The sequence below is a fragment of the Spea bombifrons genome, chromosome 10 (genome assembly GCF_027358695.1).
Source record: "Spea bombifrons isolate aSpeBom1 chromosome 10, aSpeBom1.2.pri, whole genome shotgun sequence".
NCBI lineage: Eukaryota > Metazoa > Chordata > Amphibia > Anura > Pelobatidae > Spea > Spea bombifrons.
This window is the reverse complement of record NC_071096.1, coordinates 36130706-36156951: the sequence shown is the minus strand read 5'-3', so window position 1 is coordinate 36156951 and position 26246 is coordinate 36130706. Positions and strand designations below refer to the sequence as shown.

Here is a 26246-nt window from a genome sequence, read left to right as displayed (position 1 = left end):
TGGCACGGAAACCTTTAAGCGCTCTCAGAATGTTAAATAATAAACAAAAGCGTTATAATTAAAGACAGTAGGGAGTGGGGTATAAGCACAATTGGTTTGGGTATTGATAGTTCATGGTAATATTGTAATACCCTGATTAAGGCGGCAGTAAACTTTATGACGCCGGCGTCCATTCTGTAGGGTAAAGCGTAAAGCGACCCAGAGAAGGCGGGTGGAGGTGAAGCTTCTTTTCTGTTCAAGCTGTTAAGGTAATTATTATAACAAGCCTCGTTTTGCATATAAGGAAAGGTTTGCTTAATTGCTTACTTAAGTGCTAAAATTAATGGTTATTGGCAAAAGGCTAAAAAGTCAACCATGCCATACAGCCCAGAGCACCGGAGCTACTCCCAAACCCTCCTTGTGACCCTGGGCAATAAATCAGCTTTTTTAAAACCCCTATTCACTTTGAGATGGATGAGATTTCAAAACATTACTAACAGCAATGAAAGTGGACACTGAACACCAGGGGCACGGCCTCATAAATACATCAGTCTACCCCTAATAAAACAGTCTGCCCCATTCACCCTGAACCCCTCAAGGAGCCACAATCACTTAGCTAAGGACATATATCTAATACGCCTGAAGAAGAGACTTGGATAGTCTCTAAAGCTTGCAATCTATTATGCTTCAGTCAGTATGCTAGGTAAGTAATTTGTTTTCAAAGCGAAGTAAAAGAGAGAGGCTTTATTCTCCACCAAAATAGTAAGTTTATTAGTCCAACTTAGGCTTGGATGTGTAATAATACTTTTATTCCATTCACCGATGGTATTCTTTTATGTAGAATGGAATTTTCAGCCGTGTCCCATAAAAAGAATATAGTGAGGCGCCCTGAATAGTTTGGATTGTTCAGCTCATTAAAGGTCATTTGTATCGGTGCAAAGTGCCCCTCCATGAAAAAACATTGGACACTTACAATATATGAGCGTGTTTGGGTTGAAACAAGTATTAGTTACCAGGTTAGCGAGTCTGCCTCAAACAACACTCGATGGACACACAAAAGAGCTGGCGAGCAAAGGATAAAATAATAAATACTGCTTCTGTGACAAAAGCGATCTGAGAATCAGAACCACAAGAGTCTGTGTTATTCCATGCAAAAAGAATTACAGATGTGGTTAAGGTTCAGCCAAAAACAATAGTAAAAGTCACCCACCATGGAGACTGCTAGCTACCAAAATCCAGCATCTTGGTAAACGAGGTTGACTGGTGGGGTGCAAGTTTATCCAGCCCGAAAACCGTTGTGTAACATTCTCCAGTGTGTAACAGTATCCGCGGCTTCAAGTAAAGTCAAACACTTCACTCCATGCTCCACACAAACATACATTATGAAGATCACTCAATAGACATTCTACTCATCCATATGTTTAATCATTGTCTTTGTATATGTGCTGTTATATATTATCACATATTAATTTACGCTTCTAGAGACACTGTGGGGAATGTAATAGTATCCCCGAAAGTCTTTGCTGTGCTTTCATGGCATGGGATTCGGCAATGGTTTTAGGACGCCTGAGCAGTTAATCTGGCTCTTGCATTAAAGAGGAACAATATATATGGATTGGATCTAAAGACTCCCATTCGTGGAGGCATTTGCTTTATATTTGGCCATCAGGTGTTGGCTGGTAAAGAACAAGGGTTATCGGACTGGATTATTGCAGGTGGATAGTGAATGGGAAGGAGTTGAATGGTTTCATGCATAGCTGATGGGATAAACTCTGTAAATAAATAAAAACGTGGACTTGGAATAAACATATGGAGAAGGGAGGCTGGGAAGCAGAATGGGTGGGAATGGAGGAGAATGGGTGGCCCACGAGAATTTTATTGACAGAGCGGTTTAAGTCCCTGAGTAAATGAAATGTGGGTCATCACCTGGCATCTAAACAGTGGATCATGCGGAGCAGGAAGAGGAGAGCGCGAGATGTGGCTTGGAAGACCCAGGGGTATAGTAAGGGATGATAAAAGGTTGCAGTCCTTGATGCCAAGTGATCATAGAAAGAACCTTCGCTCTGACTGTCAGCTAGATAGACCGGCCATGTAGTAAAAACCAGCCCACCCCTTACTGCTTCCCATTTAATAAAAGCATCCTTTGTAACTAAAAACATATAACAAAATGTAAATTCCTAATCGGAAGGATATATTAGGCTATGGTATTCTGTGAAAGAACAGTGTTTGGGGGTCTTTGCCACATAAAGCATGTACTGTATCTACCGGTGGAGAAGTGCCTTTATAGCTATAAAGATGAGGGGGGTTAAGTCTTTGTATCTGTTGGGCAGCATCTTCACGCTATAAGTCCAGTACAGGAAACATCCGTGACAGCCTGAAATAAATGGGTCCTGTGACTCTCCAGGTATGGCGCCCACTTTCAGCAGCCTTATGGTTCCAGTCCATTAAGCAGACATCAGGATCTGCCTCCGTACACTGAAATGTTTGATTCATCGGTTAATGCATCGCTGGCCGTAGCCAAAGCAGTGATACAGAGTACGGTGTGTGCAGGGAGTCAGGCATACCATCCATCGCTCCCGATCCGGCAGACAGTCCTTAACCCCTCCAGCGACTGAAGATCTTACAACTGGCTCCAACGTTGGCGTTTATTTGCTTGGCTGGGTGCCCCACGCCAAAGGGCACTTGGGCAAACTACTGCTTGAGTCCAATAATTAATCCACCCAGCTGCACTAATAAAAGCCCCACGACCTTCACCCAAATGGTTCTTTTCTATTAGAGAATTATAAACCTGGCAGCATTAGACTCCGCTTGCACACAATCTAGTATATGAAAAAATATTTTGATCCTAAAAATATCCTGTTGGCAAAATGCATGGGCACCAAGATCTTATGCCGTTTCACAAAGTACGGTCGGTCATGTTGAGGCTGGTTTAGGTCGACAAAAATAGGTCCCTGAAGACAGCCCATTGGGGCAAACCACACTAGCGTGTCAGTCGCACAAACACGCGTGTTATCCCCGCAGCGGCAATTAGCAGTCACGAGGCAGTAGGTTTCTACAAACATTATTGTGGCAGGCGGTAACCCTTTCCTCGGGATACTGCCTGAATATTTTCCCCGATCCTCATAGTGCTGCTTTGCTGGCTCTTTATGTGCCTTCTCAGCTGATCTTTTTTCTTGTGGAATCAAGGAAAAGCCAATCTAAACATAAATAACCAGTAATTTGAAAATAATCTATCTGCACCATTAGACCAATCAACCATCAGCTTCGAAGGTCTGTTTGGATGGAACATGTCTGAGAAAAGTCCTGTCAGTATGTAGCTGCAGGTTCCCAGACTTCGGAGTCTGATTTCTGTCATATCCCATGGAAAGAAAAAGAAAAACATCCAATTGCAGGGCCTGCCACGCCATGAAATCCGGGTCCAGAGACAATACTAGAAAAGGAGGTGGAGAAATTCGATGATATCATTTTCCGAGAAAAAGCTGGCGAGGGTCTTGCCAGTTCTAGGACCACCCATGTGATGGAGACGCAGATCCAGTTTTAGGGGAACTTGTTGAGAGCAGCAGTTCTTGTTTGGGGGAAAACACTTTGTTACAAATGTACTGGTTCAAGAGCCGAGACCCAACTAACACAATCCCAACGTTATCAACCCAAACACAGTGGTGCCGTTTCCTCTCGGAATTCACTCAGTAACAAACACAGCTGTATACAGAGGGTACACGTCTAACCCACTCACGTTTACAAGAATGATTAGAATGATATATTCACATTCCAAATTACTTATTACACACAATATTCCTCAACAGCACGTGCGAGGAACAAGAGATTGTCTAAGTCAGGATTACAGTTTATCAGTTGTGATGTAACCTGCAGAACATTCCATTACGTTGTATAAAATACAGATAAACATACAGATACAGGTATGCATGTTTCTACCTACCCCCGATAACACAGCATGATCCGTGAAACATGCCCATAGAAGGGCCCCGTATCGGCTGTATTAGTGTATTTAGGTTTGAGATGCTGATGAAGTTGGGTTCTCCGTTCTAGATTTCTAAGTGTTCTGCAGTATGTAGCGGTTTAAGTATCTGAAACCAATGAATTCTTACCTGATGGCGAACAGTCAGGGTCTGTAAGAAGGGGATGCAGCCAACCGTCCCGCAACAACGTCTGAAAGAGAACAAAGCAATGAGAAAAGTATAGTCAGACATGTTTCGGAGAAATATGAAAGTCTGCTTCTTGTAAAGCAACTAAAATAGATTGTGAAGATCAAACAGACTAGCTATTGAAACAGTCTGCTGAGAAACTCTAGCTTTTATGAATGAATTATGCAACACGTAATACAATGTACTCTATATTCAAATGGGAATTGGTTTAAAGGCCTGGGATGTTTTATGGTGAAGTCTGAAAACTACATTTCCCATAGTGCTCCACCAGCTGCCGAGCATCAGGAGGTCATATAGCGCATAGCACCTGGAGGGGTAGTTAGTACACAGAGTCCTCCTTCATCACTAGAGATGCAGCCACTGATCCGCGGCAAACTGTACTAAAGGTTTTATGCCTTAAAACAAAAAATGAACGGATTTCCTTGCCAAGTGCTAATCAACGGGAAATGGCTTCAAGACATGAACTGAGTCTGCAAACAAGACATTTAATAGTAATAATAAGAACCAATTTTAGAAGTACTGTACGTTCTAAATGTCGCTGATTAATGCTGGAACCAAAAGGTGATAACGTTACAAAATAGTACTTTTTGATTATTTTATCTGCCTGCCAAAAAAGACAAGTTTACACCTAACTCTGGAAGGAATAAGGCAAGGCTTCAATTTTTGGATACGGGTTGAATTTTGATTGTTTAGAGAGCATTAGATCCGGAATACGGCTGAACGTTGAGCCCCATATCAGGTCATGCCAAGAGCACCTGGAAAGTGTCTCGATGTACATCTCATTGCAATACTATATTTCGCAAGGCGAGTTAAATTGGGTTGACGGACTCAGCGCCAACACAGGTCAACTTCCGTTAAATTCTTAGACCAGTTTGCCTTCCCGCTGGTACATTTCTAATTTCCCTTTTCGATGAATGAATTTGTTTCTGCATCAGGAGGCTATCTGGCTCACGTTCACGAACATAATTAAATCTTAACGGTGCCTTCAGAGTAGCAAGGTATAACCCAGCCAGTGTTCAATAAACACGTGTACCGCTTCCCCTTGACTAATGACCGTGCACACGCCAGATGTAAACAAACTCTGCAGGCGTTATCGTGGAACAGCTTTGGAGCCATCAAAGTCAAACGGTCATCATTGAGTGTGAAGGAACGCTGGGTCTTCGTGAATGGAGTTATCTGAATAACCAGGACGAGCACGGAGAGATAGCACTCCAAAACGAATGCCGGGAGAGGAAAGTTGAGGGGCCTTTTTGAATCAAACATATCAAAGTTCCTCTAATGTTTGAATAAAGGTATATGATGACTGTAAGTAAACGCGACCCAATGTTGTGATGTTTCTCCACTTTTCTATTATTTATGCTTATTTTGTGTCTGTGACAAAACGCTTTACATTATCTACAGGAAAAAAATGGCTCCAACTCAACAGAATCAACTTGACTCCTGACCTGACTCAAAACTAAATTTTTCAGCGGTGATAATTTTGACAACCAACTCCAACACCATCATAAATGACAAACTTGACCTTCGTCTCTCATGACCCGTTTAAGGGCTGTTGAGTTCATGTACTCAGTGCGACTCGTTGTTTTTTTCCAGTGTAACCCAACATCTCCTCAACTCAAACTCACCAGGCTACTCAACCTTTACCAAGTAGACCAGTTTCCAGAAAAGTTGGGCTTTATTGAACGTTTAAAGTCTGTTAAGTTACAAGTTTAACTTGAATGACAACTTCAACCTTACTAAAAAAAAACATACTTAAAAGATAAAAATAGAGCTAATTTTCTATAAAAGAGAAACAAAGACCAAACATTTGTCACATCGGATTCCATGAAAGTAGAATGTGGTGACCTTTAGAAAAAAACAAATCTATTGGAGCCTGAAGCATTCAAACGGATTAAATAGAGGAGCAAATAACCCAATTATGCAATAATACAATCCTTCCTTTGCTTGCTTTTCTTTAATAGTCTAGAACAATAGCTAATTACCTGAACTAACGATCTTAGTGGTTTGGGAGATATTAAAATGTTTTATGAGCAATTCGTTGGAGGCTTTTAGCAAAGTTCCTCGCGTGTACATCAGAAACCCTCCAGTATTTGAGATGCTTCATATTCGGGATGAGCCCCTCTGACTCTCTGCCATCGGGGGAGACTCCTCCTTACATAGATGTGGATTTCTGCAGAACAATCCGAAATAAAAATGAATGACTTCAAAGCACAGCAATTAAAAAGATGCATACACATTACGGGCTGCGGTTTATGGCGATGGGGAGGAAATAGGATGCTTATTAAGTTAATAAGAAGCTCAGCTGGAGCCCTGAAATGAACCCCATGATGGACTGACATGACATCATTATTATTATTATTATTATCTATTATTTATATAGTGCCAACAATTTATGTGGTGCATCTCGTTATCTCTTCTCTTTGATGTCAGACAGTACAGTTTTTTTTTAAATAATACATGGAAACATTACCTTAATTTAAATGGTAATATTCTTGGGCTTATATAGAGGTACGCCAGGGTTTTTTAAAACCATTTTTGTTGTGTGTTGTTAAAGGTTTGACTTTAAAGGGTTTCTGTTATTATTGTTCATAAAAATTGTCAAAAGTTTCCAATTGCAAAAAAAAAAAAAAAAAAAGGTAAAAATATAGAGCGCTAATTACCCATAGTAATAAATTCAAAATGCCGTTTTAAAAACGGGTACAGAAGAGGGTTGTAAATCATCACTTAATGCATCCCATCCGCACGTAAACATTGCCCGGCTGCCCTACACACGATGGCATTTGTGCTGCGAGTCGCCCCATTTGCTCCCGAGGAGTGCGTATGACGTAGAGATAAACAGTTTACATTCACACAAAACAAAAGATCACAGAGAAGTGGCTTCTTGTCCATGTCAACCAAGTAAAACCTTCTAAGAGGAACTCATTGAAATGACCGTGGATGGACTCACGGTCACAAGATCAAAAATATTTCCATCTACAGCACTGCGGAATATGGTGGCGCTATATAAAACAATAAAAATAATAATAATATATTCCTGTTGACCAATGTGGACAGAGAAATGATTCATTTTTTATGCTATATATACATGGAATCTATAAAAGATTCCATACCTGTGTTTCAAGACCACATATTTACGTATATTTTTAATGGCTTTGTGTAGTGGGTTCTGTATAAAGTTTATGGAATTTTATTGTGAATTGAATAAGAGAACACGTCATATATATCCAAATACCTAAAACAAATTCCTGTAAATTCCCGGCCATTTGGTCATTTGCGAGACGCCTTTCCATAGCTGGCAGAATCACTGACAGGTCGCAAAAACTACATTAAAATTGTCTGTCTAATAGAATATAACAGTCTGCCATAAATGTGAAACATTATATATATATATATATATATAAATATATATATTTATATATTTATATATAAAACAACAGATGTTTCTACTCAGGAGATTAACTCCAGGAACGTTACTTTGCTTGTAGAATGTCTTCATTGAAAGTTCTCTTGGACCTGCGCGTATTTCCAAGAAATCTTTCTGGGAATAATCTCGACTCTAACTTTGTTTGGATAGAGTAATCCAGCTGCAGTCCTATCAACGAGCTGGATGTTATTCTCAAAAAACGTTTTTCCCTGATGTTGCTACAGTCCTGCAACAAAAAAAAAAGCCCATTTACCCCGTTTCTTGTGTTTTATTCCGTACTGTACCAGAAGAAAACACCAAATTAATTAATTTAGATAAATAAAAAGCTTTTCAGGCTTTTCATTGCTTTTATTAAGGTGCCTCGCCGAGTTAAAAATTTCTTGGCCATGCTCATTATTCCGCCCCAGACCTAACAAACACACACATAGCCGTATCTGTTAAACAATTACCAAAAGTGATTCAAAATGAACCTAACTATTTTATATCCGATTATGGTATACAAGGTTGCGTTAAATAAATGCTTCTAATCATTGAGAGGTTTTAGTTAAAGCCCCAAATGTTCAGTATCTTTGTTTCTGTCACTTTGCACGAACGTCATGAAAGCAGAAATAATAATTTTCACATAGCATTCCGAGATGCGGAAATAAATATTTCATGTTGCACACCTTTCGTTATAATATATCAATATCGTCTATTCTTACGCTCAGTAAGCATCACCTTAAAACTTTACATTCTGATGGTTTTCCCTAATCTTGCTTAATGCTTATAGACAGAAGTAAAATAAATTGCTTAAATTCTTATTCAACCCTCATCCTTAAAAAAATAAATAAATAAATAAATAATAATAAAAATAATAATAATAATAATAATAAAACAAAATGTCAATAGCTATTCCCATTCTGGGCACTAGAGGGCACTATGGTCCTCAAACAAAAATAGTGTACGGAGCTTTAACCTTTACCTACGAAGCATTCGTCTATAGGGGCACGGCGAAAAAAAATGCGTGTAAAGCAACTGCATGTCTCGACAAAAAATGAATGTGATTCTTAAAGTGGAGCTGTCACCTAAAACAACTTTCCTTTCATCGTCGGCACATACAATGTACACGTGTGTTGTTACTTCTAATGCCTTTGCAGTTTTTTACATACTGGGAAAATACTTTGAACTAATCACGCTAATTGTACAGCGAGCACCGAGTACAAGTAAAGCACATCACAATTATGATAGCAGCTGCTTTGTTCCGTCCAGCGGACGATCTTGAGATGGGACGCACTATTAAGGCTGTAGAGACCTATACAGCAGGGTGACAGCCACAGGGCGCCCGAGGCCTCACATGCCGCGGTATAAATCATTTGTTAAAGTTTTCCACCGGTGGGTCGTTTACTTTGTGATTTTGTAACGGGAAGCGTTAAAATCTGCTCTCTCCAGGCAGGCTGTAGAAACGTCTGACTTCCACGCCTTCTAATTCATTATGTGCCAAAGATTACAGATCAGGACAGCGCGGCTGTCGTACTTTCGATCGGGCGAGCTTTAGGGTCGATTTTTTAAACAGAAAGCCGGGGGCCGCGGTGCCGCCCGTCCAGCATCTGAAGTCACTTTGGCGTAATTAGCGAGTTCAAATGGCAGCTTATTGAGCAGGATACAGAAATTAACCTTGTCGTGGCTCGTATAAGTCTTCAAGGGCCAAGATGTGGCGGGTCAGAGTAAAAGCAAGCTCCGATGCTAAGTACTTCTAGAAAGAAAGTGCCAATATTATTTGCCCTAATTATTTACCCGTATACATGCGAACGCTGCGGAACATTGTATCTCCCAGGTAAACGTTGCTTCTGTTTAATACCGCGAGCGTTGAGTAAACTGGAATTTCTCTCTGGATATTAAGCGTACTATAATCGCTCGCAGTAATGGCTTCCACTGTACTCAGAAACATTTATGTGCGATTCCAGGAGCTCCATGTAAAACTAACAAGCCTTTGCTCCCAAAAACTGTGATACCTTTTATTGAAGCAATTTCCAAACGACACACAGATGGTGCGTGCTGGTGTTTTCTGCTCTGTATGGCTCTGTTTTACACATCTGATGTGGGTTTTTACCTAAAATTACTATATTTTTTTTACATTTTTCTGAAGTATCAGAGCCTAGCAAACAGCCAGCGTAAATGCGGATGGCTGTAATCCCGCGTGTTTATGTACCTGTAGATACAGATACGTTTCTAAATGCATGCAGTGTAATGTGACCATTCATACAGATGGACGTCATTAGGAAGTTATGTTCTGACCTGAGAAACGTGATGGAAAATGGTTTGCAGTATCTGATTTATGGGCTCAGACAGGTCGCTTTTCTCTATAGCCTTGATTTTAAATAGCAAATCATACAAACCGGGATTTGCAAATCCTTTCTGAAAGATTCCAGTGTTCTTGAATTCCTGCAGTTCATCAATTATGAGATATTAGGGCCGTTTATTACAGTCAACCAGCTAAATGAACACGGCCATAAAATGATTCTTCTAAAGCCTAATAGATACACCTCTCTTTATTTATTTAGGCTTCTGAGTCTATGAAATATTTCCACTTCATTTCACATCTGGGTTGGCATTATTTTCCAAGATATAATTTAGATCTTAAAATTGAGTACACTGGAAAAGGAAGGGGGAGAGAGAGAAAACAGAGAAAGAAGAGAAAGAAGAGGAAAAAACCCCAAAAAATAAATGAGAAATAAAGAGGAGAGAAATAAAGAGAGGAGAAAAGATAGATGAAAAGAGTGACAGGTGAAGAAAGGGAAAGATGATAGGGAAAGGAGGGGGAGTGAAAGGGAAGAAAGTAGTAGAGCAAGAACAGAGAAAGAAGAGGGGAAAAAAGAAAGGAGGGAACCGTATGAGAGTAAATAAAAGTGCAAAACGAGTAGAAAGAAGCGCAAAATGAGGGAAAAACTCTTTAACTGGTAGAGAGTGACGACATTTGGCTCTTTCCAGGGCCCTGCTAGTGTGACAGGTAACCGCCTTCACCTGTCCAAAGGATGTTTAGTCCCTACTTTTGGGAATGCTGACTCGTGTAGACACTGACCTGGCATTTTCAGAGACATAAAGAGTACATTCCGGGACATAGGACTTGTCTCTTAATTCTGGGACAGTCTAGGTGAAACCTGGACAGGTGGCAACCCTATCCATAACTAGTCGTTGATTTGGCCGGTTATGGGTGTCTGGGTGGACTCTGCATAAACTCACTCAACTTTTACCACATTAAATCATAACACAATAAAAAAGGCAGTTCTAGATCTAGACACGTCATAAAGTGAATTATCTGTTTCTAAAAATGGAGACAATTTTCCTCGGTACACAACCCGAGGGCCTGGCACTTTGCCCAGAACACTCTAACAAACACAATACATTAACATACACCAAATCTACATTAAATGTTATACATTAACTTTCAGAGAAGGAAAAGGTCAGCTAGTCTGTTGGCCTGGAGCCCATTAGGCTGACTGCCACAATATTTGTAAACTTTTATACAGTGTTTTTTTGCAAGCAATACCTTGGAGACCCCCCTCAGACAGCCGATGGACAAAACCTGTGGCTGGCACAGTCCTGAAAGCACACTAGATAGATTTGCCCAACAAGGGCTTGCGCGTTCTTCACTTCCATCCCTAATATGGCCCCAGTCAGCCAAGTCTTCCATCAGCGTTACATTAAATGTTGGCTGACAGTGTTCAGCGAGGAGGTTGTACTCTTCTAGAAAAAGGTAGGTCCTTCAAAGAGCCTTCGAGATTCGAATACGAGGAAGAATGTTTGATGAAACGAGGAAGAATGTTTGATGAAACGAGGAAGGGAGTTCCAGAAAAGGGGTAATGATGAGAGAAGATAGATGCAGGTCTTTAGAGGAACGAAGAGGGTGATTAGGGGTGTATTTGAATAGGAGGGTAGAGATATAGGGGTGCGGAGTCCTTACAGGCTCTGTAGGTCAGGATCATAGGTTTGAATTTGGTTCTGGAGAGTACTGGGAGCCAATGAAGCGATTGGCAATGAGGAGCAACAAAGGAGGGCCGGTAACAGAGAAAGATTAATCTAGCTGCAGTGAATGAGGGAGAGGGGGAGATCAGTTAGTAGGCAGTCGCAATAATCAAGACTGAAGCGTGTCGGTAGTTTCTTGTGTGAGGAATGGGTGAATTTGACAGGTGGCGGGATTTGGTGAGGGACTGAATGTGAGGGATGAAGGAAAGAGCCAAGTGTGACACCAAGGCAGTGAACTTGGTCTGTGGGTTGGATGATAAAGTTGTCAGTAGAGATGTCAGGAATTGTGCACACAACGGATGGCGGGATCATCATAAGCAAAGGTCATAAATATTATTTGTGTATAATGCAAAATCATTTGGTTCAAATCACAAGTTCAAATCATTCCTTCCTTTCCATCGCCCTATTAAACTAATAACTGCACAACATATTTATATCCGAAAATTAACTGATCTGAGGAAGCCGCTGATCTGCACGCGATTACCGGCAGCGCTTGAGGTCATCATGTGTGTTGTGGGAAGCTGGGCTCTGTGTGGGCCACATCCGCAAGGGAAGCTATTTGGGGGTTCACATCGATCCGACATCAGAGATGCAGAGAAAAGGGGACCTCAGACAGACCGGAACCCATCTGCAGGGTGTGAGCTGAGCCGAACATAAAACACCGGAACTTACAATTATCTTTGGTTTATATCTCAAGTGTCCATCTTCGCGCAGGGCAGTCCCTCTTTGGAACCCGAGTTGCTATTTCATTGGAGCTCGCAGTATAAGCCATGCAGTCTCCCCAGACTTAGCACGTATAGATTGTATAATGAATGGGATTAAGGAAGAAGGCCTCGTGGAATGGATTTAAACCCTGGCAAAGTTGGTTCTCCTCATCCAAGGTTCTTTGCAGTTTTTTGTCTAAGCTCAGTGTTTGTGTCATGGAACCCGGCTGCGGATTTATATTGAGACAGAAGTGTATTGGTGATTTTATTCATAAAATATTTTGTCTTACAGTAAATGAGTTCCAGAATTAAACGTAAGTATGACATCCCTATAAACATCAAAGAATAAAGCAATGAATTCAATAAACTGTCTATGACCTCATGTTCGCTTGATTCCAATTACATTTCAATATTACGGGTACAATATATGTGCCCCTTACAACCTATTATAAGTGATGAAAAGGTTAGAGCTTTGATTATTCCACTAATTAGAGCACCGGCAGGGTTATTTATTTAACTAACTACCGGCAATTACGAGGACTGGAATGTAGTGACATGCAGATTTATGGCAAGTGACGTAATTCTATTTAATTTTATTACTTGTCAAAATTCCTTTTTTTATGATATCTTAGAAGTATTTCTTGTCAACTTGATAAAATATTGTGATTTCTAAGAAGCTTTTTTTTTATTTTTAGAAAAAACTGAAAAATGTAGACTTTTTCCAGGTTTGCAGCAAAGCCCCCGAGCAGAGAACATTCACATAGACAGGCATCATACAGAGATGTTCCATTTTTAATTCTTCATCGCCGGAGAAGTCTGTGCGAGAGGGACAGGCTTAGATTATGGATTTTAGATCGGGCGCGGATTACTGGGAGGCCAGGGACCGGTCAGACTAGCATGAAGCTCGTGCTTAATGGAATATGGTTTGGGAGGAACGGAGTAGAATTTATGTACGAATTTAATGTTCCAGTGCCAAGCCTATAAGTCTTTTAAACAGTCAATTTACTATAGGATCTCCCCTCTATGCCTTCTAACCAGGGACAGGTAAAGGACAATGAGTTGCCAAAAAGATGCCACAGCCGTGCAAATGGACTTTTGACTGGAGAAAGAGAATGCCGTTTGCATACCAGAAGCGTGAGTTGCTCTAAAGAACCTGCCAACGCATATCTTTGACTCGGCTTTACGGGAATGATGGGGGATGCAAAGGATCCAATAGATAGGAACTGCCTGGCCCACCCAGGGAGCGTTTTTCCTACCAGCCACAAAACCTCTGTCCGCTTCATTCAGGATATCATTGTGGCCATAACTATTTTAATTCTAACTTACTTTTTCAGCAAAGCTAATCATGGCATTCACAGCTTTTCAGCTAAGGAGATCCTGAATTCCTTAATGCGAACTGGTAACAGGGCGGCTGTAGTCCGTCGGAGTTCCCCGGCAGGATCCCTCAGCAGCTCTTGTGCGCCCCTGATGGTTTGCTGTTACAGTTGTAGAGAGCTGACGAGCTCAGTTACACTCAGCAACCAAACACCTTGTCAATTTCAGGTGAAATCCTACCCCGAGATTCAATTGAGTCTCTTTTATCAAATTTTAAAATGATTGACTTTTCCCTAGAGAACGGGAAGATTACAGTTCATTACTTAAGGTGGCGACTGCACCACAACTCATCTTTCTCTGGGGTAGCTTGTCTGTCCTTTCAAATGTTCATTAAGACATTGTGGCTTTGCATAGATTTGCCCTAATCTTCCAGCTAACACAGACAAAGGATTCAAGGAAAGAAAGAAAAAGCTCCCAAACAATTAGCGCCATGTCTGCTGTTAATACTGGTAAGCAATCAAGAAGATATCTCTATTTACAACAACACGTTCTGAGCAATCCATCCTGGAATCCTCAAGCTCAGTTGGTAGAAGAGCGGAAATGGCCAGCCGCCAGTCATTTAACACACTGGCATCAAAGAAAATTTTAGTGATATGCCAATCACTTCTCCCCCCTCCTCACACCAGCTCAGACTACGGCACATCCTGAAACGCTCGTATTTTAAATGTGTCAATCACTATGTTTAGTTTGCAGAACGCTTTTCATGGTTGTGTTATCATACGAAAGCCAAGAGGCACACATGAAAGGATGGTTTGTATCAAAAACGTAAATAAGGTATAAATATACGAGACCCGCACAGACGGAATCTTACAAATTACATTAAAGGGGTTATTATGTGTTTACAAGTAATGTACACACGTGTGTGCATCATATCAGAGATCTACTTCAACTGTTTGAGTAATGCGTGAGAGCAACATGCAAATTTTAGTTGCACTCTGAATTAAAGATGTCAGTTTGTTTTTGTTAAACTTGTTGCAGTGAAAAGAAACAGCACACAGCGCTGTTACAATAAACACAAATTACACAGCACTCCACAACAGTACGAGCTGCAGCTCCGCATCTGCTCTATTCACATGCTGGAGACGGAATTTAATGCCAGGCACATGCCTTATATCAGTGATTTGTAGTTTCATTGGTGCCTGCTGCCGGTGACGAGATCCCATATTCTCTCTGCCTGCCCTGACTCTTGTTAATGATCTGATTCACAATCCTCTCTGCCTGCCCTGACTCCCATCAATGACCAGATCCCATATCCACGCTGCCTGCCCTGACTCCTGCTAATGACCAGATCCCATATCCACGCTGCCTGCCCTGACTCCTGCTAATGACCAGATCCCATATCCACGCTGCCTGCCCTGACTCCCATCAATGACCAGATCCTATATCCACGCTGCCTGTCCTGACTCCTGCTAATGACCAGATTCCATATCCACGCTGCCTGCCCTGACTCCCATCAATGACCAGATCTCATATCCACGCTGCCTGTCCTGACTCCTGCTAATGACCAGATTCCAAATACCCTCTATCTGCCCTGAATCCCGCTAATGACCAGATCCCATATCCACGCTGCCTGCCTTGACTCCTGCTAATGACCAGATCCCATATCCACGCTGCCTGCCCTGACTCCCATCAATGACCAGATCCTATATCCACGCTGCCTGTCCTGACTCCTGCTAATGACCAGATTCCATATCCACGCTGCCTGCCCTGACTCCCATCAATGACCAGATCTCATATCCACGCTGCCTGTCCTGACTCCTGCTAATGACCAGATTCCAAATACCCTCTATCTGCCCTGAATCCCGCTAATGACCAGATCCCATATCCACGCTGCCTGCCTTGACTCCTGCTAATGACCAGATCCCATATCCACGCTGCCTGCCCTGACTCCTGCTAATGACCAGATTCCAAATACCCTCTACCTGCGCTGAATCCCGCTAATGATCATATTATAATTCTTCTCTACCTGCCCTGGCATCGGCAATTCTTCTCTGCCCACTACATTAAAGGCATGTTGATTTTCACAAGATGGAATTTTACTATTGATTTTACTACTAATAAGCTATTAAGTCAAAATCCTCCCTTTCTCTCCCCTGTCCCATTCCTAAAATACACACAAAAACAAATTTCTGGTCCATCTGGCTTACAATGACCTTCAGAAACAGCAAAGGCAAAATACAAAGCTTATACATCATCGCAGAAAGGGATGATGTAAAGCGGTCTTTTCGTAGAATTAAAGCCTGATTAGACTTTAAAGTAAAACACGTCATTTCCAGCTGGACCCCATAAATGACAATGAGGTCATGGACCCGCTTTATTGTCTTTTATAAATGACATCTGTTGCAATCATATGAATTCGTGTAATAATTACATTAGCCTTTTATTATACCAACAAAATACCTTCCAAGAGAATTATACTTCCACGACTGCAAGACATACGCCAAATTACGTAAAATACACATAATGGAATAAACAAAGCTTCATGCAGAGATGGGATGGGAAATGTGGTATGATCCATGGAGAATCTGACGGAATAACAGATCCACTCTCCATAAAACTTCCAAAAAGTAACACAATGATTCTTTTTACGGCGTGCATGCTCATCGTTCTCCCATCGCTTACTTTCACCATGCAGTAGCACCAACGAAGGGCTCTATTAGTCTAGGACACCCAATGGTATCATCCTTGTGTTGAGTAACTATATTCTTGAGATGTTGACTTCTACGCATACCTTTGTATCTAGCTAGATCTATAAAGGATGAAAGCGTTTCCGTTTGGACAACCTTGTGTGTCAAGTAAGTAAAGACACAATCCCATATAATATCACAGATCATACAAACCACCAAACTGCGACATGTTATACTACCTGCCTGGGTAGGTATTCATTGCTATATCAGTCGGGGGGGCGGGGGGCTTATTAAATAACCTTAAGATCTTTTCCAGACTTCGGTCTGTTGTTTTTTTGTTTAACAGTCTACCCAACAGGGAGTTAATGATTTAATTACTCTGTTTATCTTGGCAGTCTGTCTCAATGGAATACATTAACATGACAAATCAGTAATATCTTCCAACTGTGCTCTACGGAGATGATGGGAGCCTGCGTGCGCAGCCATCAAACAGGCAACGATCCGTTCTTATTTCACTGAAAACGATACATTCCTTTAACCAGACAAACATGTTTTGCTGAAGAGGAATATAATGAAATGCTTCCACTGTACATCGTGCAGCATAAGACTGAGCCCTTGAAGGCCAGAGAGGACGACTTGGCACCAGGAAATAAATGAAACAAAAGAGTTAAATGAAACAGTTACTAAATGTCTTAGAATACATTGTCTCCATTCCATTCACAAGTGGTGGCTGCTTTGTATGTAGCTACATTTGAGGCTGACGCTGCCATGCTGGACGCCCATTGAGGGTGGCCTCTGCCCTGATTAAGTGAGTGTCTCTGGAGAGGGGAAAGAAACCAAAGTGCTAAGTCTTCTAATATCATTGATATCCGCGTACCAACAAACAAGTCCATCTCAGATAGGCCTTTAAAACTTTTTGTGAAAGCACAATCTGGGACAATGCCTGACTTCATGGTGTTCAACTTTGCGGAGTTGCTTGGCTTCTGAGTTAATGGCCACCTGTAACGTGACTTGTCCTCAGCAGATGAACAGAGAAGGATGACATTGACGCTGGATTGTGGTGGACAGCTTGAGCTCGGTCTCCACTGTACTTCCCAAAAAGCAGCTATTCCCAGCCAAACTCAAGTGCACTTGATGTGAGCCGAGTTTCAGCTTCCTCACTTGGTAGATGACACCCAAAAAATGGTGACTGCCAAGGCTTGCCAGTTCTTTTCAGAACTCCACAGACTTTGAGTAGCAGAGAAGGAAACGAATCCCCTGAATTTACCATTTTATTTCTGAGCTTACCATAGTACGATCTGCTATTTTGTGGAACGTTTGCTATGTTATGTTATTCAAGTCATGAAAGTATGTCATTTATGCCAGGGGCTATATACGTTAGCTCCCAAATATGATCGATTTCCAAGAACCAGCTGTGCCTCTGTACCTTAGTGTACCTCTGTACCTTAGTGACACCCAGTATAAGACACAGTATCAAGAGACTGAGTCCTTAAAGTGTCTTCTATGGAGCCCAGCCACGGGGCTATATGCTTTACCCTATAATGTATAATTATACAGACTCTTCAATTGTTACGAGCACGCAACAGACGGATATCTAAAAATATAAAAAATACAAACTCTTGTGAATAATGAAAAGGAATAACCCAAGGGACTTTATAAAGCCGCCACAAGCTGCCATGCAAGCCTACATAGAAAAGTGCAATTAATTCACACAATAATGAAACAATTAATAAAGGAAAAAACATAGGAAGTGACATAATTAGCTGTTTTGTTTTATTTATAAACAGTTTCTGCTTTTAATTTGTTTCTAATGGATTCTGCACTCATTAAAACGCAGGCAGTATACTGTAACGGGGTAGTGGGGATCGGTGCTTTAACGTACGGTCGGCCGGATCATTGCTGAGGGTTAAATGGCTAAAACAAAGCCCCGTTTGAATTAACAGCTGGAAGGAAAACGTTTGAATGGTTTTAGCAGATACTCGCTTAGAATGCGCAGACATTTCTGGGTGTGAGAATATTCTTGCTGTATGAATTCTCTGTCCCGTTCATTGGCTGCATGGTTGGGCGGATTAAGTGTACTCAGATAGCTCTGTCCTTAAAGCTCTGATAAATTACTCTCATTTTATTTCCCGGGAACCCAAAACGGGATGATTTTTAGTAACATCCCTATACGAGAACAGGTGTGACCACAGCTAATTAAATTAGCTGCAATCAAACATCTGTTACAGATCCCTGGACTACATCCTTTGCCTAGACCTATATATATATATATATATATATATATATGGACATGATGAAGAAGAAAAAACACCTTAAATAATATAGAACAGAAAGCATATAACAGTAAAAGAATTTATGGAAATCAGCTTTCAGCATCTACAGACATCAGACAGAAAAAAAGAATTCAAATAAACTATTATAAGATCAAGAACCAAAACAGAAGGACAAAGGATCAAAAGTCAGAAAAAGTCCTTTAAAGTCAAGAAAATGCAGAAAGAAAAACAACAAACTCACAAAAAAAAGGCTTTTTATGAATTGGTATGAGCCAAGAATAATAGCAGTGTTTGTGCACCAAAATATTCCACCGGTGCTGGTCCATAGACCAAGATGCAGGAATTGTGAAGCGCTGGACGCCGGAAATAAACACAGGAGGAAGGAGCAGGGAAATAATAAACTTCAGAAGTTTTGTATCAAGCGAAACTTTGTTCTTGGAGCGGAATGTGTGGGAGGTGAGGATGGCAACCGGGTGGCATATGGGCTTAATCGTATAAAATGTATATATGGCGGATATCATCCACGCTATCATATGGCATGCTCGGTTTATCCATTGCCATGTGTAACGGCAAATAAAAGTTCAAAAAAAAGTTCTATTGCTCAACAGAAACATAGGGTTTGCAGTCCGCTGGGCCCGTCTGGTCTGCTTTTTTTCCCTTTGTAAAGACCATAATCAGACTTGGTCTCAGCTTAGATGCAGGACATGCTTTTGTCTATCCCATCACTGTTTTAACCTCTACCACTTCTGCTTGGAGGCTTTTCCACGTCCTCTCTACCACCATCGCACAGAAGAGAACCTTAAGGTTTCCAGATATAATATTTGCCGAAACTTTGTTGCCGAGGGCCGCGTCTGCGCAGGTGTGAGCGCACTGCGGACAAATCTGTGTGAAAAGTTCTTCCAAAATAATGTAAATTGACGCCGATGCCCAAATGATTCCTGTTTTCATTGCCGCTCCCAGAATGCTCTTCCCGTGACGGCAAGGCACCTGGAACATGCATGTTCAAAGAGGCATATGATTGACACGCGATGCAATGCATCATGTTGTATCTGGAACGAATTAAACACGCTATGTGACTAGGTGGTCCGAGAAACGGTTTGAAAACCAGAGCATGTGGAATACTGTCAAATGCCGATGGTTTTACCCTATGGTTTGCTACGAGAACGTCTATGAACTGTAAAATAACGAGCGCGCAGCCTTTGTTTAATAGGCCGGTTGTACAGAAACCACGAGTCAACCTCAGAGAAATATTATATATCACTTAAAATTATAGCGGCGCATTTTTTTGCCCAACAATCTCGTTTCTTTATATTATATATTACATACGTTTGTTTCCCTGCAAAGATGTTCCTGAATGCTGTCGTACAAGGTGTTGAAACCGAGAAACGCTCCAGCCTCAAAGATTCTAGGAACCTGCTGAAGAGCTTTGCAGAAACACAATAGCTTATACTAAACAGGCTACAAGCAGGGAAATCTAAATTCCACTTTCCCCAGTCGAGGTCTAAATCTTGGTGGGATTAACGATTTGTTACACTGGGAGCAGGACATATGGTTTAAGTGAATAATGGATCGCGAGCAGTGGTTTTGACAGGACAGTGGAGAGGAAGGTAAGCAGTGAGATTCAGTAACATAAACTACATATGTAAGAGGCGGCCGGGAGAATATCACTAACATCGAATACTCGGGTAAAGTCAATGAGGACGCATTTATCTGTAACGTCACCAGCGGCTGGATGCTGGGAGGGTTCTCCGACAGGATAAGCGGGTTAGATGGAGGACCCTGCCACGTGCCGTGTCCCAGAACAAGCATGGTAAAGCAGCAAGCGATTCAATGACTCTGAAAACGCATTAAAGGACACGCCAGGGTGGGGAGGTAAGGGGCTTGGCATCTCAAAACTATTAATTATGAACAGTTTTTCTCTAAACCTCAACAGGTTCCTCCATTGGGTAACTCCAACTAATGCTTCCATAGTCTAAGGATACGGGAATGCTGGGGAGAGATAAAGAATAAATCTTAGCAGAAAAGAGGAAATCTACAAATATAAAATCATCTCTCATCTCTTTGAATTTCATCCCGCGGACGCTGTATGATTGTGGAGGAGAAGCTTGGTTTATTTCTGTGTCTGGGAGGAGATAGAGCAGAGCCGGCCATCACGACATTTTCTCATAGTTATATCAGGCCAAGCAAATTTCTGGCAGCATGTATCCTGCAGCAAAAATTAACCAGTTTGTTTCCTGGGTCAGCCACAATACCGTCTTTTTGCCCTTTTGTCTAAAAATGTTGCGTAACACTGAATGCATCATTTGTCTTGAGAGATTTAAGCCACGATGTTTGATAAGTTAACCTCTTGAAAGCCAAAAGGGAATAAAACACACACGGGACATAGGTTGTAGCTTTACAGTTATCAAAAAAACTGTCAACCGAAAACAACAAATACAGCACTTTTCAAAAAGAAATTGCAGCATTTGTGTCTTTTGCCCCATCTCTCTTAGACATCTCTTAAGTTAGATAGTAAGCTCTCATGGCTAGAACACTTGCTGTTCCAGGAGAACTTTGCTGCACTCGCTGGTGTGCATGTAAACAAACAAAATTGGCCCGTGGTGCCACCGTAGCACCTGCACATCTTGGCGAGGGTTCCTAAATGTGGCTGGGCCCAGAGGATTTACTGAGTGACAGCTGGCCCCCTGAGAGCAGTCCGCGAGGGAATCGCAGGGGAGTGCTGCCGGTTCGGGACCGCGTATAGTGACAGCTGTGTGCTGGGGGGGGGGGGGATGCAGGTTACCAACAGACTCACAACGATCCGGAAACAGACCGAGGAACAGCAGCTTGCATGAGACATAGACTGTAACTGGCCGCTCGCCAGGACCGTTAAACCTCACTGAGAACACAGCCAGAGCATTAGATATTCCGGTGGTAAATGTTATAAAAGACGAGCGGGACAAGCGCGGCTAAACGTGGATTGTAACAAACACGCAAAGTCAATGAATGAGAACATCCGCCTTTACTACGCGTCGTCCCAGTCTGTCGTACACACCCCATCCCGGGAGCTGAACCAACTCAAGATAACTCCCCCTGTGCTGCAGTGTAAAAGCTACACAGTCAAATGCTTCTAGCAGACATCTTCTTCTGTTTGGGGCATGTAAGTAATGGAAGAAGTGTTGCCAGTAGTATATACTGTATGTGTGCGGAGATCAAACTCACTGGACTTGTAGAACTCGTAAACGTTACAATTCTGGGCAAACGTTGTAAATGTGGAGTAGAACTGGTGGAAAGTTCCACTCGGAGCGCTTTTGTCGGATGTTATGCTTTACAGGTGGTTCTCAGGGGTAACCCTGGATTATACCAATCCAACTGGAAAACATTGCTAATGAATACACAAAGCAGCAGAGATACATGTATAATTTGAATGTGAGTATATTAGAGATATAGAAGGGGCAGAAGAACATTATATCGCATATGAAATCCCCTACGTTTTATGTGTGTCTTTCAGAGAGGCCAATTTCCATTGATTTCGCACTTGTAGAAATCGCTTCTCAATTCCCAACCAAGAGGAATAACGCCCCGTGCTTGTCGAAGCTTGTATGTGAAATAAGATATTCTGCAACAGTATCTAGCAGATATGACAAAAGATCACTTCTGTCTGCTTCATGGAATTAGAGCCCCGCGCGTTAACCAGATCCCTCGCGCACGCTAAATAACCATTTATACAAGTTTGGGGAATCAGAGAAGATAGAGTAGATGGTGGAACTGAACAGTATTAACCAACAGACAAAATGTGTAGCCATACAAAGTCCATCATTGTAGTCTTTAGACAAATGGTCCCAGGAGGCTGAAAGTGATCCATTTCGGTTCACACGATCTTTGGTTTAAATAGGAAGAAGTAGATCACACCTCGGGCAATCAACCAAAGCCAAAGAAAGCATGGAGGAAAAAACAGGAGATGCAGGAAAACAGGGCATCATAGCATTAGAAACACATGTCGTATGTTATTATATTTAGAAAAAATAAATGGCAGACAGGTGACAATAAGCTGAAGATTTCTTATTGTAAGGAAACCACTGAAATTCCATCACTAAATTATAGGGTCTAGTGCAACGTTTCCAGTTGTCATGCCATGGAAAGATATATACGTTTTAAAGTAACTAATGTTCTGGTGCAAGGAGATATAGCCTGAAAGCAAAAGATAAATACCATCTATAGCTAAGAAATATGCAATATTATAAGGATTCGTGGACTATGCAAGCGCTTAAAATTCTTAAACTATTTTTCCTGTACGGTCTTGCTTCACCCCCCATTTGGGTTTTGTGATGTGAAGAGTTAGAAAGGAACCCTCTCCTCTCGTTTCTCCCCGGGAATAGATCATTATAAATTAAGATGACAGGTGAGGTGTGTCCGCCTGTCTTTAACATTGTCATGTCAGTGAAAAGAGGCAAACAGTACCTTTATTCTGATGTGTTCTACCCAATCCTACAGGCTGCCAAATCCACCAATGCAAAGTTATGATATGGTTACATTTCCTTCTTGTTCTTTTATCCATTATTATTATTTTATCTATTTTTCTAATTACATATGAAATAAAATAAACAAGGACAGTATTCCACTCGCCATTACATGATACTTAGGCCATTTATAATGATACGGTTTCCTTTAATGAGAAGGTTGGCATCGCTCTACGGCCCAAACTTGACTTCCCAATATCCGACAGGTAACATAAATTGTGGAATGGGAAGCAGTGGAGATTCTAGGCTAATATACAAAAGTTTTATTATGCATATATGTCCAACTATGCGCTCATGCCTCCTGTTACTGCTTAGCGTGTTTTATGTGTAATTCATACTCTCAGCCCCCTATTGATATTGGCAGTCCATTAGTAAACCTGGTTGCTATTTTTCATCAGCGCTAAAGGATAAGGGGGAATTGCTGTAATCCAGGAGATTAAATAATGTCCCATCGCTAAAATGAGAGACAGTTGGCATCTGTATGAGGTCTCCTCCTCGCCAGAAAGCTTTCAGCGCCTTATCTCAGATTCAGCCAAGATAAAACGGAGATCGGGTGGGTGGTTTACGTAATTCTGGTCCAAAGGGAAGTAACTTCCCGACATGAGCCATGTGCAAAGACTTGTGTGGCTATTCATTTTGCCGAAAACCAATATGTTTAGTTGAAAACGTCCAGTAACTATGATATGAATGGCTCATCCAGCACAGGTAATGGTCAATTTTAACAGGGGGCAAGAAAATAATACTGAACTGTCCAAAAGACAGTTTATAAAAATAATTCTATATCTTTCAACATTAGATTGCAGAACTAATGATTGCAATGATGATGAAGTAGGTGTGGAGACCACTGAAGCAATGGCATGCACTCCGAGGATGCAGGCAAAGAAGGGGTCACCTTGGTACATTCAGCAAAGTTACCGTCACAATGTTGTCACAATCAGAATTTCATGCCTGGTGTGGTAACCAATGCGCAAAGTAGATACAAATACAATCACCCCTGGTACGTGTGGCAAAGCACCCTCTTGGTACATGTGATATAACCTTGAAGCTAGAAAGGAGGGTTTGCTTAGGAAGAAGGTGGTAACAATTTGTAACATTATAATCACATATATGAACAATGTGAACAATGTAACAAAAACACAAGAGTATAAGAATCCTGTTTAAAACGTTATGAATGTCCTTTACTCCCTGCTCTCAGAACACAAAATAGATGTGTTTCTATGGCAACTGTTGGCTGCTCACGGTTCCAAAACTCGTAAGCCAATGGGGATCCTGCCTCTCCTCCACAGCATTCCATTCGCATGCATCCTCTCCCAAAATGCGTTCCGCTAAAGGTGAGGGGAAGTGTCAGAATGAGGGATTTTGGGGAATTGGCAACGGAGCGAGTACGTGATTCTGATCCTTTAAATTCCCCATTTTGATTTTTTTTAAAAAGAGAAAAGTAGGATAGGAGTAATAATGATAATTATTATTATTTTTGTATTATTATTATTATTTAAGCCAATAGTGCCAGGCTCTGACCTCATGTTTATCATGTCTATCTTAACAACTGATAAATCTTGGATTTTGTATCAGAGACATATGTATTAAATCACTGTGGTGCTGAGCAGGGCTTGTGTCCAGGAACTGATCCTGACATTGAATCTTATACCGGTGACACAAGTCCCACACGCTTCCAGTGCCAAATTCCACCCAAAGGACCATTAAGGACCAGCGCTGTCCTGCAGTAAGGCAGACACCTACAGTTGTGAAGTGAATGGAGCTTTCCTTATGTTTACATCAGTTTTTTATCACAACGTCTTTGGAACAAACGGATAACATTAACAATTAGCTACATTGTAAACAGAGAAATAACGTATCCTCCTATATCGAAACAGTAGATCTGATACTTCCAGAGCCAGCGTGTTAATGACGTGTTTTAGGGAAACGAGTCATTAAAACCAAATGTTATGCGTACAAGAGTTAAACCGTCTGACATCAAAAAGCCCCCGGTGCACACATGCATCCAATGTTTTAAAATCACATCGTAATCGAGCTGTAAGCATTACGCCAAACGCATTACAAACAATTTTCTTAAATGAACGCTGCAATCATGTTCCCAGATAAAATATCGGCAGACATCACTGCATTCCTAGAAAATGATTGTGTGTTTTAACCCTTTAGCTGAAAGATGGGCCTATGTAACCGACCTGGAAGGGTTACGTTTGTTTGTTTTTTTTCCTGCCATGCATTAATATCTGTATATCACATATTAAAAAGTATGACAGCTGCCAAATGACTATTGTATCCTTGTAGAGTTAACCCTATGGCTTTCGAGCAAGTAATAGGAAAGCCTCTAAAGGTGACCCCCTCTAGTTCTCGCTCACATATTCCAAAAATGAAATTCCTTCACATGTCAAAAGGCAGAATGATCGATATGAACAGGACTGTCCTTCTAAATCCCACCGGTCCAAGGCATGCATCCAGGTGCAGGCAAATGGCCAGCTGTCTGGAGGCACTTACCCTGCGGGGCAGAGCACCATGCATCTCTATACGCTCCTTTCCTTTGGGCAAAGAGGAGATTCCCCCCAGCTGGCGACTGTCTCTCACATCCAGAGACGATGCTGTTTGCAGGGCTGCATCATTATGTCTGAAAGCTTCTTTCTCAGCTGAACAGGCTCTAGTCCCGGCCAGGGATTCCCTCTCCACCCCCTTTACAGACACTTAACCCTCGTCCTGCCAAAACACTGCTGCAATAAAACAGATCAGCTAAACACATGCTTACAGCCAGCAGAAGCTGAAAGTGATTTGCACACTAATGGTTTAGAGCAGTCCTCTATATGAACCGCACTCTGCCCGACAAGCACTGCATTCATTGTAACGCTACATTGTAACACAGAGCTTCCATGATGTTACAGAAGCTCCACATCTCTCCCATTCTCCTGGGCAGACAGCCTTCCGGACGAACCCCAAAACTGCAAATGAGCTGCAGCTCGATACTATTCAACATACAGTAAAAGCTCACAGCCCGTAAACTGGGTGTACGGATGCAGAGTGCAATGGATCATTTCCCCATACCCTTTACTGTCTCTATAACATGAATGTTATAGGGAGGCCACATGGGTCTTCAGTGTAGCTCTACCAGTCAGGGTAGAGCAGTATCTCCAATATGGCGACCTGCGTTCGCAAATCAATTTATTGTCCGCCCTCCATTAGAAATGACAT

The 26246-nt window shown here is 41.6% G+C and overlaps 1 long non-coding RNA gene across 1 annotated transcript in view; it reads right to left on the bottom strand.

Annotated features, from left to right (window-relative positions):
- LOC128467857 (uncharacterized) overlaps positions 1–25661 on the bottom strand; it is a 54701-nt gene extending 29040 nt beyond the window's left edge. Inside the window, exons 1-2 of the long non-coding RNA XR_008345763.1 lie at positions 25545–25661; positions 4086–4146 (exon numbers count right to left, since the gene is read on the bottom strand). This is a non-coding gene — a long non-coding RNA (uncharacterized LOC128467857). The remainder of the gene's footprint in view (positions 1–4085; positions 4147–25544) is intronic.
- Positions 25662–26246: the final 585 nt, after the last annotated feature.